This window comes from Chelonia mydas, chromosome 3 (assembly GCF_015237465.2).
Source record: "Chelonia mydas isolate rCheMyd1 chromosome 3, rCheMyd1.pri.v2, whole genome shotgun sequence".
NCBI lineage: Eukaryota > Metazoa > Chordata > Testudines > Cheloniidae > Chelonia > Chelonia mydas.
The window spans coordinates 85,282,763-85,300,787 of NC_057851.1; the positions used below are offsets into that span (position 1 = coordinate 85,282,763).

Consider the following 18,025-nt stretch of genomic DNA (forward strand, 5'->3'; position numbering starts at 1 on the left):
GGGTTGAGTGTTGTACTTTTCATATATTACATACACACACACACACACACACATTTCTGAATAGTTATATATGCTTGCTTGTTTGAAAAAACAAATGAAAATTGTTTTAAAATAGCACACTGGATCATCTGATGATGCATGAATTTTGCTGCAGTTTCTATTATAGTTATATGCTTCCATGTGTGATAATCTGTCACAAAACAATGTTTTACCAAGTCTCAAGGTTGGCTGTAGGACACATCATTTTAGTTAATGTCACACTAGAGATCAGTTATTTCCCATTGTGATTCCCAACTGGCATCTTGCAGTGAGCTTGTTTACTTCTCTCCAGTGCAATGGATTGTCTTGTCACTAAATAAAAAAAAAAGCTGCATAAAAATAATGTGGAAGCTCTGACTTAAGATGACAAATTCTAGGCAGTTCTGAATTAAGGATGAGGTTTCAAAACAGTGCTTGTTATGTGGAGTAGTAATATCTTTGTATAGGAAAGGAGAGCAGTGGCAAGTAACAGCTGGTGTCTAACCATTACTGTGTCAGTCTTTTATTTGGCTTTGGAATAACGAGAACTCCTTAAATATGTTCCTTTTATAAATGAATAAAACAAATGCAAGTGGGCCAGTACTTGTGTGCCAAGTTTCAGCCCAATGCAATTTGAAATGGTTGAATTACAAGAAAAATGGGATTTCTAATGGAAATACTGACTGACCTTTAAGTAGAGTTGTGCAACCAGGCATTGCTGCTATAATGTTGGCAGTATGATAGAATCAATTCAATGGGAGAACAAGAAACCCTCTTGACTAGAGGGTTACTGGATTAGTTGCTTTTAAAAGGGACAAGTTTGACAAATAACACTGAAAATCCAGTGCAATGAAATGTTATTTTGCATTGCATCTTTAATGCATGCTGAATCCTAAAGACCTCCACAGAGGTAAACAGAACTCAGACACACAACTGGAAAACCAAGCATAGCAAGGGTTGAGGGTGGGTGGGCAGAGAGATTACCCTAAGTAGAATAGAGAATGGAAAAGAGAGATGGGTTTTCGATAAGATATGAAAATAGATGAGGCACTGATCGAGAAGAATATTGTTCCTGATGGGGGTGGCCACAGAGGAGAAGGCTTTTGTACTAAGGGTGACAAGACCCAGAAAATAAACTAATAGTAGACAAAAGGAGTATTTGCAGAAAGGAATAAAGAGAGATAGGCTTTGTAAGATAAACTAAAGCAGCTAGAGGAAGAAGACAAATTTCCAGAGGTAGATCATGCCTTTTAGGCACTCCACTGAAAAGAGAGCAGGGTGGAGTCACACTGCCTCAGGGAACATTTCGTGAGGGAATGAGCCTCAGGTAGACATGATCTATCCAAGCTCCATGCTGCATGGAGGGACAGTGCAGCCTAAACCATCCTACTCCCACCACAGTGCCAGTAAAGAGGTAAGGGGAGAAGTCCCATGGCTGCACCTCCTCTCCACCGCTTTGCAGCCCCAATGGGAGAAGTGTCTGTGCTGGTCCAAGTGCAGGGACTGCAATTTTTCCTGACCCCTGTCCAGACTGTGTGAATGGGGAGGGAAAGACTCACCTTATGTAGCCCCTCCCCACATTCCCACAAGAATAAGGCCTTGTCTACACTACACAGTTTTGTTGACAAAAGTCAGCTTTCATCAACAAAACAGGGGAGGTGTACACACTGAAATGCTTCTCCCGCTAATGTAACTCTCCTTCTACACGGACAAAATAAAATCACCTCAACAATCTCAGCATAGAGATTTTTTGTGATGTAGTTAGAGCGACGCAGCATCGGTGTAGGCACTGTGCTTGCTTATGTCACCCTAAGTGGTCTCCAGGAGGTATCCCACAATGCTCACCATGACCGCTTTGGTCAACAGTTTGAATTCTGGTACCCTGCTGGTACACAGGTATGTGCCTCTTCCATGTTTAAAGGCCTGGGAATTTTTGAAAGTCCTCTTCCTGTTTGCTCAAAGCATCTTCCTAGCTAACCATGCCAGCTTTCCGCAGCAGACGCTGTCCCACGTGGAGCACACTAGAGCTGTTAGATCTGCTGAGTCTGTATCATACAGCAGAAGGGACATGAAAGGGACACACAGCAATGCCATGCTAAGATCAGGGAGCTGAGGAAGGTGTACCAGAAGGCAAGGGAAGCCAACCATCATTCTGGTATGGCACTGAAGACATGCCATTTCTATGAGGAGCTGCAAACCCTCCTTGGTAGTGACCGCACCACCAAGAGCTCCCTGGATACTTTGGGGAGACTGGAGGTAGTGACCAGTGGAGTCAACACCGAGGGCCAACTGGTGGATGAGGAAGTGGAGTTGAAGGAGGAGGTGGGACATGTGACAGGGTCGTCCGGTTTTATGGCAATCCAAGATCTATTTTTGACTCCAGAGAGGTCTAGCCCGTTCCAGCACTCTGGCTCTGGCACACATGAAGCAGGAAAGGCAAGCTTTGGTAAGCAGGCATTTTGCTTTGATACTGCACACTGATAGGAGATTGAGGCATTGATAAGGCCTCAACAGTTGTACTGTGTCCAGTTCTGGGCATCGCGCTTTCAGGAAGGATTTAGAGAAAGTCCAGAGGAGAGCAACAAAAATAATTAAAGGTCTAGAAATCATGACCTATGAGGAAAGATTGAAAAAATTGGGTTTGTTTGGTCTGGAGAAGACTGAGGGGAACATAACAGTCTTCAAGTATGCAAACGGTTATTATAAGGAGGAGGGTGATAAATTGTTCTCCTTAAGCACTGAGGACTGGACAGGAAGCAATGGGCTTAAATTGAAGCAAGGTAGATTTAGGTTAGACATTAGGAGAAACTTCCTAACTGTAAGGGTGGTTAAGCACCAGAACAAATTACCTAGGGAGGTTGTGGACTCTCTATCACTGGAGGTTTTTAAGGACAGGTTAGACAACCACCTGTCAGGGATGGTCTAGAAAATAGAATCATAGAATCATAGAATATCAGGGTTGGAAGGGACCTCAGGAGGTCATCTAGTCCAATCCCCTGCTCAAAGCAGGACCAATCCCCAATTAAATCATCCCACCCAGGCCTTTGTCAAGCCTGACCTTAAAAACCTCAAAGGAAGGAGATTCCACCACCTCCCTAGGTAACGCATTCCAGTGCTTCACCACCCTCCTAGTGAAAAAGTTTTTCCTAATATCCAACCTAAACCTCTCCCACTGCAACTTGAGACCATTACTCCTTGTTCTGTCATCTGCTACCACTGAGAACAGTCTAGATCCATCCTCTTTGGAACCCCCTTTCAGGTAGTTGAAAGCAGCTATCAAATCCCCCCTCATTCTTCTCTTCTGCAGACTAAACAATCCCAGTTCCCTCAGCCTCTCCTCATAAGTCATGTGTTCCAGTCCCCTAATCATTTTTGTTGCCCTCCGCTGGACATTTTCCAATTTTTCCACATCCTTCTTGTAGTGTGGGACCCAAAACTGGACACAGTACTCCAGATGAGGCCTCACCGATGTCGAATAGAGGGGAATGATCATGTCCCTCGACCTGCTGGCAATGCCCCTACGTAATCAGCCCAAAATGCCGTTAGCCTTCTTGGCAACAAAGGCACACTGTTGACTCATATCCAGCTTCTCGTCCACTGTAACCCCTAGGTCCTTTTCTGCAGAACTGCTGCCGAGCCATTCGGTCCCCAGTGTGTAGCGGTTCATGAGATTCTTCCGTCCTAAGTGGAGGACTCTGCACTTGTCCTTGTTGAACCTCATCAGATTTCTTTTGGCCCAATCCTCTAATTTGTCTAGGTCTCTCTGTATCCTATCCCTACACTCCAGCGTATCTACCATTCCTCCCAGTTTAGTATCATCTGCAAACTTGCTGAGGTGCAATCTATGCCATCCTCCAGATCATTAATGAAGATATTGAACAAGACCAGCCCCAGGACCGACCCTTGGGGCACTCTGCTTGATACTGGCTGCCAACTGGACATGGAGCCATTGATCACTACCCCTTGAGCCCAACAATCTAGCCAACTTTCTATCCACCTTATAGTCCATTCATCCAGCCCATACTTCTTTAACTTGCTGGCAAGAATACTGTGGGAGACCGTAACAAAAGCTTTGCTAAAGTCAAGGAATAACACGTCCACTGCTTGCCCCTCATCCAAATACTTAGTCCTGCAAGGAACTGGACTAGATGATCTGTTGAGTTCCCTTCCAGTCCTACATGTCTATGATTCTAAAAAGTAGCTGTTATTTTTATGTAAGGAGGTTGGAGGTAGCTTCAGGGACAAAGGGTCATCCTCCATTTTTGGATGGCAGATCTCTGGTATGCAAGCTGCTGTCACCACCATTCTTTTATTGCTTGAGTTATGTAGTGTTTAAATAAAAATAATTTTAGCATTAAATACAAGCTTCTCATGACTCAATAAGGAAAAGAACACACCGGGGGACCATCTGTAAGGATACAGCCATGCTGCTGGGGAGCAGGTGTTTGTGTGTGGTAAACAGTGGGCCCCAGAGCCATCAGGGACACACAAGGCCTCCTGTGCATCTTGCAGCTCAAATCCATTGCCTGTACTAGGAATGGTTAAGGGTGGGCAAATCCTCCTTCTCCAATATAATGATCCTCGCAGACCTCCACAGAGTAATCCTCAGAGTTTTCCTTGGTATTTCCTGGTTATTTCTACAGAAGGGGCAGTCAGACCATAAATAAACTAACGGCACTGAACTAGTTTCACCCAACTCCAAAGATAACTCATATCTATTTATAAATCAGCATCACATGTTACACTTATTTAAATTAATAAAATCCTTGTTAATCAAAATCTACATGCAATGGAACTGCACAGCTTTTAAATATCTCCATCTCAAAATACACTAAAGCAATTGTTTGGTACATGTATCCCCAGATACAGCAAATACTTTATGCATCATCTTAGTGGTTTGTTTGTTTGTTTTTAAAGATTCAGGAACCATCTCTTTTTTTAAAAAAAACTATATCAATTTGATTTTCATTAATTAGTTTTTTCCCCATCTGTAACCTGCAAGTGCAGTATCTGGAGGCACCGTGGGACTGGACAATTCGTTATTAGTAGCTAGAGGAGCACTCCACGATTCAGACTGTTCTACAAGGAATAGATAGATAGCTATCTGTAATTGCTGAAGAAACTAATCGGTGGTTAGAGCATTCAGTGTTCATTTGCATTGTCTCAGATTAAAAAAGAGGTTTTCATACAGCATATTACAGTGCACCATAGAACCACTCTAAGGGCTTTTGTTTCCAAATATTTTTAATGTTTTATTTTTAAAGATTTTGTTTGTAATTTTTAAATTTGATTTTAAAAGTTATGACTCCTTATTTTAAAAAAAATTATCCTGAAAGAGAGGGCATATTAATCATGGACCATGGCAGATAGCTGCCATATTAGAATTGGTTTGTGATGTAAGACTATCAGCTTCCCTCCAGCTCCTCCCACCAGAACACAGCAAGCAAGAGGTCTTCATGTTTTGTGTGTTTCACTTTATTGCTCCAAAACCACAATTTAATTTACAGACTAAACAAGCAGGAGATGCTTCATGTAGTCTATGAGACAGACTCTCCCTTGCACCAGAGCTCCACTCCGCACAGGCGAGAGAGGAAATGATTATGGATCTCTGATTCCGAAGGCCAGTCCTCATGCTATTTATACTTTCTGCTATGCATATGTCCCATTTACATCATCTGAGGGGAGTGAAAGGGTTGGGACCTGGCTTAAGAATCTGGTCCTATACTCCTAAAACATCTCCCTGGCTACCAGCAGTCAAAACTGTGCACAGACTATAGAACACCTGGAGATACTCACCAGTAGCACTGAGATACACATACTTGCATTAAGCTTTAAAACAAGGTGGCAAGGTATTGGAAAAGGAGACAACTTCCACCTGACCTCCTGGATTGATTGTCTATATCACTTAGGCCACGTCTACACTACCTGCTGGATTGGCGGGTAGTGATCGATCTATTGGGGATCGATTTATCACGTCTAGTGTAGCTCTGCCATCGACTCCGGAACTCTACCATGGCGAGAGGCGGAAGCCGAGTCGACGGGGGAGCAGCGGCCGTCGATCCCGCGCCGCGAGGACGCGAAGTAAGTGATTCTAAGTCGATCTAAGATACGTCGACTTCAGCTATGCTATTCTCGTAGCTGAAGTTACGTATCTTAGATCGATCCCCCGCACCCTAGTGTAGACCAGGCCTTAGAGAAGGGTGGATGGACTCCTGGCTCTTGGAGGAAACTTCTAAAAAATGATGAAAAATCTGAATTTCTCTGAGATATCAGGCGATGATACTAGAGCAGTAGCAACAATAAAATAATAATTAGAGATGGACTTGAACAACAGCTCTGGATTATAACACCTTAAACTTTGTGGAAGGTTAGGTCCGCCTAATGGTGATGCTTATTATTTCCATGGCCCATCTGGTAAAACAACAGAACAGCTCCTCAGTAGGGAGGAAAAGAGGAATTTCCAAACCAGGACAAGAAACTAGAATAGTGTTGCCTTTTTGGGGGGCTCCACTGAGCTTCAAATACTGATACCAGAATTTGCATAACCCTCCCATCCCCCAAAATATGGTTTTTTACTTCTTGATTGCTTACCTATATTTATGTTGTGTATTGAAATAAATAAATTGCTAATATTCCAATCTTACACTTTCACTTGGTATATACCAGTCATCATTTTTTGGTTTGTAACCTAGTGCAAAAAGGTATGCTTATAACTCCTTTAAAAAGGACTATTTAGTCTAAAATCCTAATAATTCTACAGAGGAAGGAAGATGAGAACTGAGAGATTCTTCCTGACTATAGGTTATACATCCCAAGTAAAGACACGTCTGATTATGCACATGCATAGCTCTGTGAAGAGTCACACTAGAGATTCAAAGTTTTGATGTTTCCACATGAACATGTCAAAAGCTAAAGTGCATTTGATGAACGCCTTAATGTGCAACATCTGTTTGCAGCATATAATGTCTTGCTGTCACCCTAATTCATTATGTTCCTCCAAACAAGCTGCAGCTCTCAAAGCTGGGAAGGAGGTTTGCTTCTGCTTAGCACAGACTGATGAAATCTGTAATTAGAACCCTGTTCTCTTCCCAGCTGCTGCTGGCACTGTACATTTGACAATGAAGTAATATATCATCTACTACACTGCTTCTTAATATTTTTAGTAGGGCTGTCAATTAATCGCAGTTAACTCACGTAATTAACTCAAAAAATTAATTGCAATTAATCACACATAACAATAGAATATCAATTTAAATTTATTAAATATTTTTGGATGTTTTTCTACATTTTCAATATTGGTTTCAATTACAACACAGAATATAAAGTGAACAGTGCTCACTTTATATATTATTATTTTTTATTACAAATATATGCACTGTAAAAATGATAAAAGAAAATATTTTTCAATTCACCTCATATAAGTACAGAAGTGCAATCTCTTTATTGTGAAAGCGTAACTTACAAATGTAGATTTTATTACATAACTGCACTCAAAAACAAACAGCGTAAAACTTTAGAGCCTACACATCCACTCAGTCCCACTTCCAAATGCTAAGACAAACAAGTTTGTTTACATTGATGGGAGATATTGCTGCCTGCTTCTTATTTACAATGTCACCTGAAAGTGAGAACAGGCATTTGCATGGCACTTTTGTAGCCAGTGTTGCAAGGCATTTACGTGCCAGATATGCTAGACATTTGTATGCGCCTTCCATGCTTTGGCCACCATTCCAGAGGACATGCTTCCATGCTGATGATGTTCATTAAAAACATAATGCGTCAATTAGATTTGTGACTGTACTCCTTGGGGAAGAATTGTATGTCTCCTGCTCTGTTTTACCCGCATTCTGCATATATTTCATGTTATGGCAGTCTCAGATGATGACCCAGCACATGTTCGTTTTAAGAACACTTTCACAGCAGATTTGACAAAATGCAAAGAAGGTACTGAAGTGAGATTTCTAAAAATAGCGACAGCACTTGACCCAAGGTTTAAGAATCTGAAGTGCCATCCAAAATCTGAGAGGGACGAGGTATAGAGCATGCTTTTAGAAGTGTTAAAAGAGCAACACTCTGATGCACAAACTACAGAACCCAAACCACCAAAAAATAAAATCAACCTTCTGCTGGTGGCATCTGACTCAGATGATGAAAATGAACATGCTTCAGTTTGCACTGCTTTGGATCGTTATCAAGCAGAACCCATCATTAGCATGGAAACATGTCCTCTAGAATGGTGGTTGAAGCATGAAGGTACATATGAATCTTTAGCGCATCTGGCACATAAATATCTTGCAACGTCAGCTACAACAGTGTCATGAGAATGCCTGTTCTCACCTTCAGGTGACATTGTAAACAAGAAGCGGGCAGTATTATTTTTCTGCAAATTGTAACCAACCTTGTTTGTCTGAGTGATTGGCTGACCAAGAAGTAGGACTGAGTGGACTTGTAGGTTCTGAAGTTTTACATTGTTTTATTTTTGAATGCAGGGGGTTTTTTGTACATAATTCTACATTTGTAAGTTCAACTTTCATGATAAAGCGATCACACTACAGTACTTGTATGAAGTGATTTGAAAAATACAATTTTTTTGGTTTTTTACAGTGCAAATATTTGTAATACAAATAAATATTAAATGAACACTGTACACTTTGTATTTTGTGTTGTAACTGAAATTAATATATTTGACAATGTAGTAAACATTCAAAAATATTTAACAGCGTGATTAATCACAATTAATTTTTTAATCACTTGAGAGCCCTAATTTTTAGTCAACTGTACTAGACTTAAACCCAGCTGTGCCACCCAGTTGTCCTTATTTCCTGTTCAGTTGTGTGCTCTCTGACTTCCAGTGGAGCTCAGATCTGGTGCTAATAGGATGTCATAAATATAAAGGGAAGGGTAACAAGCTTTCTGTATACAGTGCTATAAAATCCTTCCTGGCTAGAGGCAACATCCTGTTATCTGTAAAGGGTTAAGAAACTCAGCTAACCTGGCTGGCACCTGACCCAAAGGACCAATAAGGGAACAAGATACTTTCAAATCTTGGGGAGGGAACGGCTTTTGTTTGTGCTCTTTGTTTACGTATTTGTTCTCTCTTGGGCTGAGAGAGGCCAGACAAAAATCCATCTTCTCTAACCCATCCTTATCCAAGTCTCCAATATTTCAACCAGTATAGGTAAGCCAGGCAAGGCGGATTAGTTTATCTTTTGTTTTATGTGAATTTTCTTTGTGTTAAGAGGGAGGTTTATTCCTGTTTTCTGTAACATTAAGGTTTTGCCCAGAGGGGGATCCTCTGTGTTTTGAATCTGAATACCCTGTAAAGTATTTTCCATCCTGATTTTACAGAGGTGATTCTTTTACCTTTTCTTTAATTCTTTTCTTTAATTAAAATTCTTCTTTTAAGAACCTGATTGCTTTTTCATTGTTCTTAAGATCCAAGGGTTTGGGTCTGTGTTCACCTGTACCAACTGGTGAGGATTATTATCAAGCCTTCCCCAGGAAAGGGGGTGTAGGGCCTGGGGGGGAGATTTTGGGGAAAGACATCTCGAAGTGGTCTCTTTCCCTGTTCTTTGTTTAAAACGCTTGGGGGTGGCAGCATACTGTTCAAGGCCAAGGCAAAGTTTGTACCTTGGGGAAGTTTTTAACCTAAGCTGGTGAGAATAAGCTTAGGAAGTCTTTCATGAGGGTCCCCACATCTGTACCCTAGAGTTTAGAGTGGGGAAGGCACCCTGACATAGGACATTAGGGTCTGACACAGATTCATCTTTAAGCTAAGGAGAGGGAGATGAGAATATCAGTAAATAATGTCGACAGTACCAGCACTTGGACTGTAACTGAGAAGTGTAGTTGGCCTGGTCCAAAGGCCAGTAGTACAGAGCAACCTGGAACGTATGGAAAGCTGAGCCTATTCAAACAAAATGTGTTTCAGTACAGCCAATTGCAAGTTCATTCACCTCGGAACAAGGAATTCAGGCCACTCCTACAGAATGGGGCCTTATATTCTTGGAAGCAGTGACTCTGAAAAGGAGTTTGGTGGCCACAGTGAACAAACAACTGAACATGAGCTCCTAGTGTGATGCTGTGGCAAAAACGGCTAATTGATTAATTGAATGTATAAAAAGGGGACCAGTAAGGAGGAGTAGGGAGGTGATTCCACCTCTGAACACAACATTCATGAGACCACTTCTGGATTACTGAGGGCAGCACTGGTGTACACATTTAAAAAAGGAAATTGATAAAATTGTAGTGTGGGCAGAAAAGAGACACAAAAATGATCTGAAGGATGGAGGAAAATGCCTTACTGTGAGAGACTCAAATAGCTCATTGAGGAAAAAGAGGGAGAGGTGACTGGGTTACAATGTATAAATACCTTCACGAGGAGATGATACGGTACTAAAGGGCTCTTTAATGTAACAGAGAAAGGCATAACAAGAACCAATGGCTGGAAGCTGAATCCAGACAAATTCAAATTAGAAATCAGGAACAATTTTTTTTTTAACAGTCAGGGTTGGAACAAACTGCCATGAAAAGTGGTAGATTCTCCATCTCTTGATGTCTTCAGATAAAGACTGGATGCCTTTCTTGAAGATATACTTTTTTTCCAAATACAAATTATTGGGCTCAACACAAGGGAAAGTGAATGAAAAATTAATGGATATACAGAAAGTCAGACTAGATGATCTGTTCCCTTCTGGCCTTAAAAAACAAACTAAAAAAACCCAAAGTGTATAGAATAACTCCTTATGACTTCAGTGGGCTTTGGCTCAGACCCTTGTTTCTGAAAGACGACAAACAAGTATATTAGCCTTTCTAGCCTTCACTCCCATTATTCAATCACTTTCTTTTCTCAGTAAACTTTCTATAAGATATCATATTCTATCAGCATTTGGCACATTTATTTTTAGTGAAGAGATAACAGACTCCATACAGAGCAATACAAGAGATATTGAACTGTAAATACACAATTGAATTACAGAGTCGAGTATCTAATCAATGGAAAGTCTCTCTGGGTATGTGCAGAAATGTGTCTTTTTTTAACCTAGTGGCCTTCAAGCGTATGCAGTAAGCTACAAATATCTATGTATTCTACCAGCATAGAAGAGAGAAACGTTCAGAATGTGCTGGCTAAACAGAGAGATGGAACTTAATTGTCCTCCTAGCACTTTCCTGCTTAAAGTGTTTTTGTGAGCAGGACTGCATGATGATACCTTGTGAGGGAGGCATGCCATTTTGCCCACAAAAATTGCTGAGGCTGCACAACCTCGGTTATTTTCCTTGTCACTTGATATGTGGGATGTAAGCTAATCAAATAGTTTTTGAGATTGTTGCAGTACGCAGTTTACTAAGCTAGGAATCCTCTCTCGTAAGAGAAGAAAAGTGGCTAATTACCAAATTTCTATACATGCCTCTGAAGAGTTTTGTTGCTCGCTCACTCCCCTGGATATAGATTTGTTGTTTTTATTTTAATTTATTTATTTATTTTGGAAAATGAGATAAAACACAGATGTGGAAACAATACATAGATTAATTCTTAAACATAAAGTGGCACGTTAGAAAACAAAGGGATACAAATACTTCCTACATTTCTGCCAGTCCTTTTTCTCCCAGGGCACACCTGTGTGAAGTTGTGTTAGGGAGCATAATGGGTCAAACTCTGTCCTTGCTACATCCATGCAATATTCTTTACATCAGTATGCATGGAACAACACAGAAATAGTTATGTGTCTAGCAATTACTTTCAGGATATTCTTTAAACTTGTGATTCAAATTCAGTGGGGAATTTTGTGACTAGATTTTATTTCTCCTACAGTACCTAAGACTAAAATAGCTTCAAATATGTGGTTAAAGGGAAAATAGCTGCTGTAGGATAAACTTAAGGGTGATTTTTTAAAAAGTTCTTGTTCAGCTAAAAGGGCAATGTTCTCTATGATTAAAGGACCTATTCTCCAGCCTGAGTACATATTTCCCAATAACATTTACTGGAGTTATGAGTGTGCATTGACTGGAGAATAGACCCCTAAAAGTCCTCATCATGTTGCTTAGAATTAGATTCTTTTTTAGAAAGGAGTAAATCTTCCACTCTTATTGGTTGAGAAATATTTGTATAGTGAGTTCTTAATTTCACCCATGGATGCCCTGTGGTGCTGTCATTTACTATAATGGAAACCTAGTGCAAAAACTGAAGGTCAAAATACGATCCTAAGTCTAATTGTTAATGAATAGAACTGTAAATATGAGTGTGATTATACTGCCCTGGTACATATGTGGTGAACTGCAGTAGAAATGTGAAAAAGTGCAGAGAAATGTTTTATTATACGAAAAATGCTTTGATTTAGCTTTTGCTAAGCACTGTATCATTCCAAAATCCCTCCAGCTAAAACGAAAAGGATTTCTGGAAATAAATCCATTTTATAGTTAGCGATACTTTCTATTCATGGGCCCATGTGCAATTTGAATTTAAAAAAAATCAGAGTTTTATTCCCATCACTAGTCTTTTTACACCGAAGATAATTCCTCCTCATAAACACACACAAACAAAATCGCCTTGTTTTGAGACTACAGAGAATACAGACCTTTAAAGGTGTTTTGGACTATGTACAGCTCAATAGAAGACTGAGAAGTTGAAGGGAAGTGTCAATCTAAAGTAACACGATCAATGCTCTCTGGTCCTGGGAAGTGTCCTCTAGCAACAGAGTACTCAGAGTTTGAAGTTTCGAGTATAGCAAGCAAACATAAGGTTCCTGATTCACTATGGCATTATTTCAATTTAATGTTGCATCTAAATCAGGCCCAGTAGTTTTTGTTTTTTCTTTTGGTAGTGAGGAAAGAGAACACAGGACACTATCTTTATATACCATAAAGTAGCAGTACAGAATACAGGCCATTTCCCCTTCCTTTCTTTTTTTTTTTTAATAAAAAAACCACTTTATAATGATTAGATATACCATGTACACAACATGTTAAAAGTAAAGCAACTAAAAGATATCACATTAGTTCACACTGAGGTGTTTCAGAAGCAATTGTTAATTCTTAGTTTCTGGATCAAACAACTCTTTTTTTTTTTAAACACAGAGATTGTGTGTGTGACAATTTAGGGAATCTGTCTAGGTATCCATTATGAATTCCAGTTCGATTTTATGAACTGTCCATATCTTAATGTCTGTTTTTCACTCTATTCTTATCTCACATTCCTTGTGTGAAGGGGTGGGGTTGAGGCAGTGGTGCTAGAGTGGCCATCTATGAATAAGCTAATTATTAAAGGACTATCAGCATCTTGTTAGATCTTGCCCTGGCAGAACAAAGGAGTAAATGCATCCTAGATAACACCAGCTTCTTCCAACTTCTCTGCAGAGTTCTAGGGTTAAGGAATGGAATTTTCTAAGAAGAGGGAACAGAGAGAGGAGGTATTAATACAGCCCTTTAAAAACACAGGGACGGGGTGGGTCAGGGAGACAAAGGAAGAACAAAGGGACGGGCTTTTGGAGGGAAAGAAGATTTTTGAAGGAAGCTGGCTGCAGGAGAGAAACAGACTCCATATGGTCAGAGGAGAAGCCATGAGCTTCAGGAGGGGCATCCTGGACCTCCTAGACTTTGACCAAATCCCAAAGAACATTTAAGAATTGAGGAAAAACAGAGGCAAGGGATTGGCATATAGGTGTGTGGTTTTTTTTAACCTAGATTTCCAAACCTCTGCTGTCTAAAGTAAAGAGTAATTGTTTTAGAAACCCCCTTTTCAAAGCCTGTGTCTATTTGCTTCAACTATCACATATCTCTGATGGGGTAAACTGTAAATCTCATATTCCAATTCTGTGGACAATCTGGAAGGGTTTGCTTAAGCAACGGGGGCAGGGGGGTGGGGTACTCAGGGGTACCCACAATAGCTTAAACAATTGGACTGTGGGGGGTCTCAGTTCTCAGGAGGTGCTAGAAAGAGAATGTGCCCAGAAACCCAGAGCTAAAGGCAGCACCTGGACTCTGCTCAGACTCAAGAAAGCTTAAAAGCACACAGGTCAAGTGTGTAGGACCCAAACACAGCAGTCAGGTGATTGTCCAGAATGGGAAGCTTGACCAGGACTGTGACTATGGGTGTACACTACTTGATATTCCCCGCTCTTGACCACAATTATTTTGTGGTATCTAAATGTAACAAGAAGTTTTCAGATTCCAGCCTACTGTAGAGTAGAGAGGGACATGGAAGTATCTGAATAGATCTAGCCTTGGAAGAACGAAGGAGTAAGTGCATCCTCGATAAAACCAGCTTCCTTCAACTTGCAACAGCTTGCAAAACATGAAGATAACTGACTAATCAAAGAACCTGAAATATTTGAAATCAAGATAGGTTGATACCTTTTTCTGAATTATGCTTGGCTGTCAGAAAGATATATTTCCTTTGATTTACCCAGGTGTTGACAAAAAATTATAGTGTAGACTCTTGGTATATTTTGCTGTAGGTAGATTGACACCACTTTCATTAAACGCTCATTCCATTAAATAATAGAAGTAAATTCTCTGTTCCCATGAGGTTTTTGTTCCTTGCTCAAGGCCTCCTCTTATTTTTAAATTATTTTTGAATAAAGGTATAGTCATACTTCATTCTTCTTAGAGAGTCTCTACCTTCTCTCTATTGCCCGCTCTTTAGTACTAGACCTTTTATAGTACAAAAATACATAATTCTACAACTAGTAATGCTAAAGAAACTTCAGTATGTAGTAGAAGTATATTACATATAATATAATGTGACTGGGTAATGCTCAAGTTGCAGTTTATCACTATTCAAAAAAGTCAAATAGTCACCTTCACTGTAATCAGGAATCATGGTAGCGCGTACTAGACTTGGGAGCTATGAATGACTCCTGCTTCACCACTCTGCAAATTACTGAACAGCAGCATGCTGTTTATAAATATGAAAGAAAAGGGAAACAGCTCCAAAAACTTACACAACTAAAAAAAGCCCATTGTTCTGAATCATAAAACTGACAAAAGGGTAAATTGTGCGGCTGAAAATGAATTTATTAAAAGATGATGAAAGACTTAGGTTTTTCAAACCCTCCAATAGAGGCACTAAATCAAATCCCAAAACTTCAGTAGCAGATATTAGATGTCAAACTTACAGCTCACACATTTATCTCCCCACTCTCTTGGCATAGCTTGGCTCAGAGCTGAGAGGAAAAAGTCAGCTGTAATTAAGATGTAAAGACAAAGTCCTCTCTCTCGCTCTGTCTTTGAAGTTCATGTGTGTGAGACTTAAACTTTATGATGGAAAGATTTTTTTTCTGGAAGGGCAGAAGTTGTTCACAGCAACCAAGTCAAGTTGGAAACTAGTTCATTATGTTTTCACCGTTTCTAAAGAGTATTTAGGTGCTCTTGTGAAAAAAAATTAATTTTAAAATGATACAATGTTTCTTTATATATCTCCCATGGAATCCAGTTTACTGTGTTCCCCCTTAAGGCCCAAATTAACTAAGTCAGCATTCTGTTAGGCCTATTTAAGAAGAGTGATTTATAGGTCCTAGGCTCCCATTTGACTAAGGGGCCAGAAAATGGAGAAAAATCATAGTAAATGATAAAAACAGCCTCAAAACTACAAGCCTAAAATTCTGCTTTGTGTGCTGCCATCCATAACATCCATATTCTGGAGGGGCTCCCAGGGTGCAACCTGAACTGTGGGACCACTGAACCCTCTGTCCCACCAATCTGGAGTAACTTTTCGATGGTGTGATGCTGTTACAAGCTATAAACCTCTGTCAGGTATTGTACTTGCACAGACATCCACAGGCAGGGGCACTCCCAGCTGAGTTACATGCTTCTCCCAGCTACTCATGAACCAACAATAGACAGGCTCCAGCCAATTCCCCCAGCTCTCCAGCCTTGTACCCCCAGAGTATGCCATCTTGCCCTGATCAGAAGCCAGACCAATGTAAGTTCATTACCCAGTCCACTGCTCCGTCGATGTGGAGAGGACACACATTAGCTTCTGTACAGTGAGGTGAGATTTCTCAAGCACTTCAGTCAAAACACACTATTTTAGGTAAAATATAGAACAGATGCATAAACTACAGAAAGATAGATTTTAAGTGATTATAAGTAGCAAGCATAAGAACATAAGACTGGCCATACTGGATCAGACCAAAGGTCCATCCAGCCCAATATCCTGTCTACCGACAGTGGCCAATGCTAGGTACCCCAGAGAGAGAGAGAGAACCTAATGGGTAAGGATCAAGTGATCTCTCTCCTGCCCTCCATCTCCACCCTCTGACAATCAGAGGCTAGGGACACCATTCCTTACCTATCCTGGCTAATAGCCATTAATGGACTTAACCTCCATGAATTTATCCAGTTCTCTTTTAAACCCTGTTATAGTCCTAGCCTTCACAACCTCCTCAGGCAAGGAGTTCCACAGGTTGACTGTGCACTGAGTGAAGAACTACCTCCTTTTATTTGTTTTAAACCTGCTACTCATTAATTTCGTTTGGTGGCCCCTACTTCTTATATTATGAGAACAAGTAAATAACTTTTCCTTATTCACTTTCTCCACACCACTCATGATTTTGTATACCTCTATCATATCCCCCCTTAGTCTCCTCTTTTCCAAGCTGAAAAGTCCTAGCCTCTTTAATCTCTCCTCATATGGGACCCGTTCCAAATCCCTACTCATTTTAGTTGCTCTTTTCTGAACCATTTCTAATGCCAGTATATCTTTTTTGAGATGAGAGGACTGCATCTGTACGCAGTATTCAAGATGTGGGCCTACCATGAATTTATATAAGGGCAATAAGATATTTCCGTCTTATTCTCTATCCCTTTTTAAATGATTCCTAACATCGTGTTTGCTTTTTTGGCTGCCACTGCACACTGCATGGAAGCATAGAGATCAAAGTTGGTTACTTAAGAAATTAAATTAAATCTGCAATCTGAGTTCTATAAACTAAACAGGGTTTGAATCTGGCAGTGTCTCACCCTGATAGATGATACAAACAGGTCGCAAATCTTCAATACACAGACTGGAACTCTCCAGCAGCCCAGGGCCACCCTCCCCAGTTCAAAATCTTTGTCCTCAGATGTGTTTCCAGGTGTTGACTTGTGGGGGGACTGAGATTTCTTCCAGCTTGCTGGAAAGCTCTTTTGCTATGACGTGGGTCAAGCAGTCTCCATTGTCTACATCCCCTCTCTGAGAAGTGTCCATTGTATACAGTTCTTGGGATAGTGGATTCTCTTTAATGGGCCATCAGCACATCTGGCTACTCCACTGTTGTACCTGAAAGGCTAGTTGTGGGTGCTCCCAACCTCACCACATATTTCAGTAACTCACACATAGCAAAACTTCATAACTCCACATACAATGACAGCCCCTACAATCCAACAGGATATTAATGTTCAATTGATCAAGACTTTTAAAATGATACCTCCCAAGACACACCTTGTAAAAAACATATCATAATCATATCGCAATGGTGAATATGGGGATGCCAGGGTGCTACTCTGAGGTACAGAGGGCCACAAACCATCTGGAAACATGCAGAAGATTCTCCAAAGATCTGCAAAATACATAGATGGCATATGGTCTGTAGAATGCTCTGATAAGTTAGTGGAAAGCTAAACTGATACGTATAACTCCCTGGAAAAGCAACCTTACTTCCTCCAGAGATGACATCCTGCAATCCCTAACAAATTCAAACTCTCTAAGTTCAATGCAAGTCTAACCCCATGAATAAGGACTATAGAACTGGGCCATTACGTGAGTAATTGTGGCTGTGGGTAGTAATCTTTTATCAGAAGAAATTTGCACCTCAGTGTGGGTGATAATAAACACTTCTGTGGTTTCATAACCATAAGTGGAGCAATTGCAAATAAAGGGGCATGGGGGCTGCATGTGAGATTGCAACAGTTTGAAAACCCTTTTTTGGGGGGAGGGGGGTATATACCATAGAATCTAGAGATGGAAGAGACTTATTAAGATCACCTATTCTAGATATTCAGTCTAGCTTCTCTGTTCCTTAGCTTAACT

At 40.4% G+C, this 18,025-nt stretch overlaps 1 long non-coding RNA gene across 1 annotated transcript; it reads right to left on the reverse strand.

Annotated features, from left to right (window-relative positions):
- Window positions 1-260: 260 nt before the first annotated feature.
- Window positions 261-17,553, reverse strand: LOC122464813. The gene is made up of 3 exons (XR_006289204.1): window positions 17,438-17,553; window positions 4,416-4,655; window positions 261-351 (listed from the first exon to the last, which is right to left on the reverse strand). It is a non-coding gene; the product is annotated as an uncharacterized LOC122464813 (long non-coding RNA).
- Window positions 17,554-18,025: the final 472 nt, after the last annotated feature.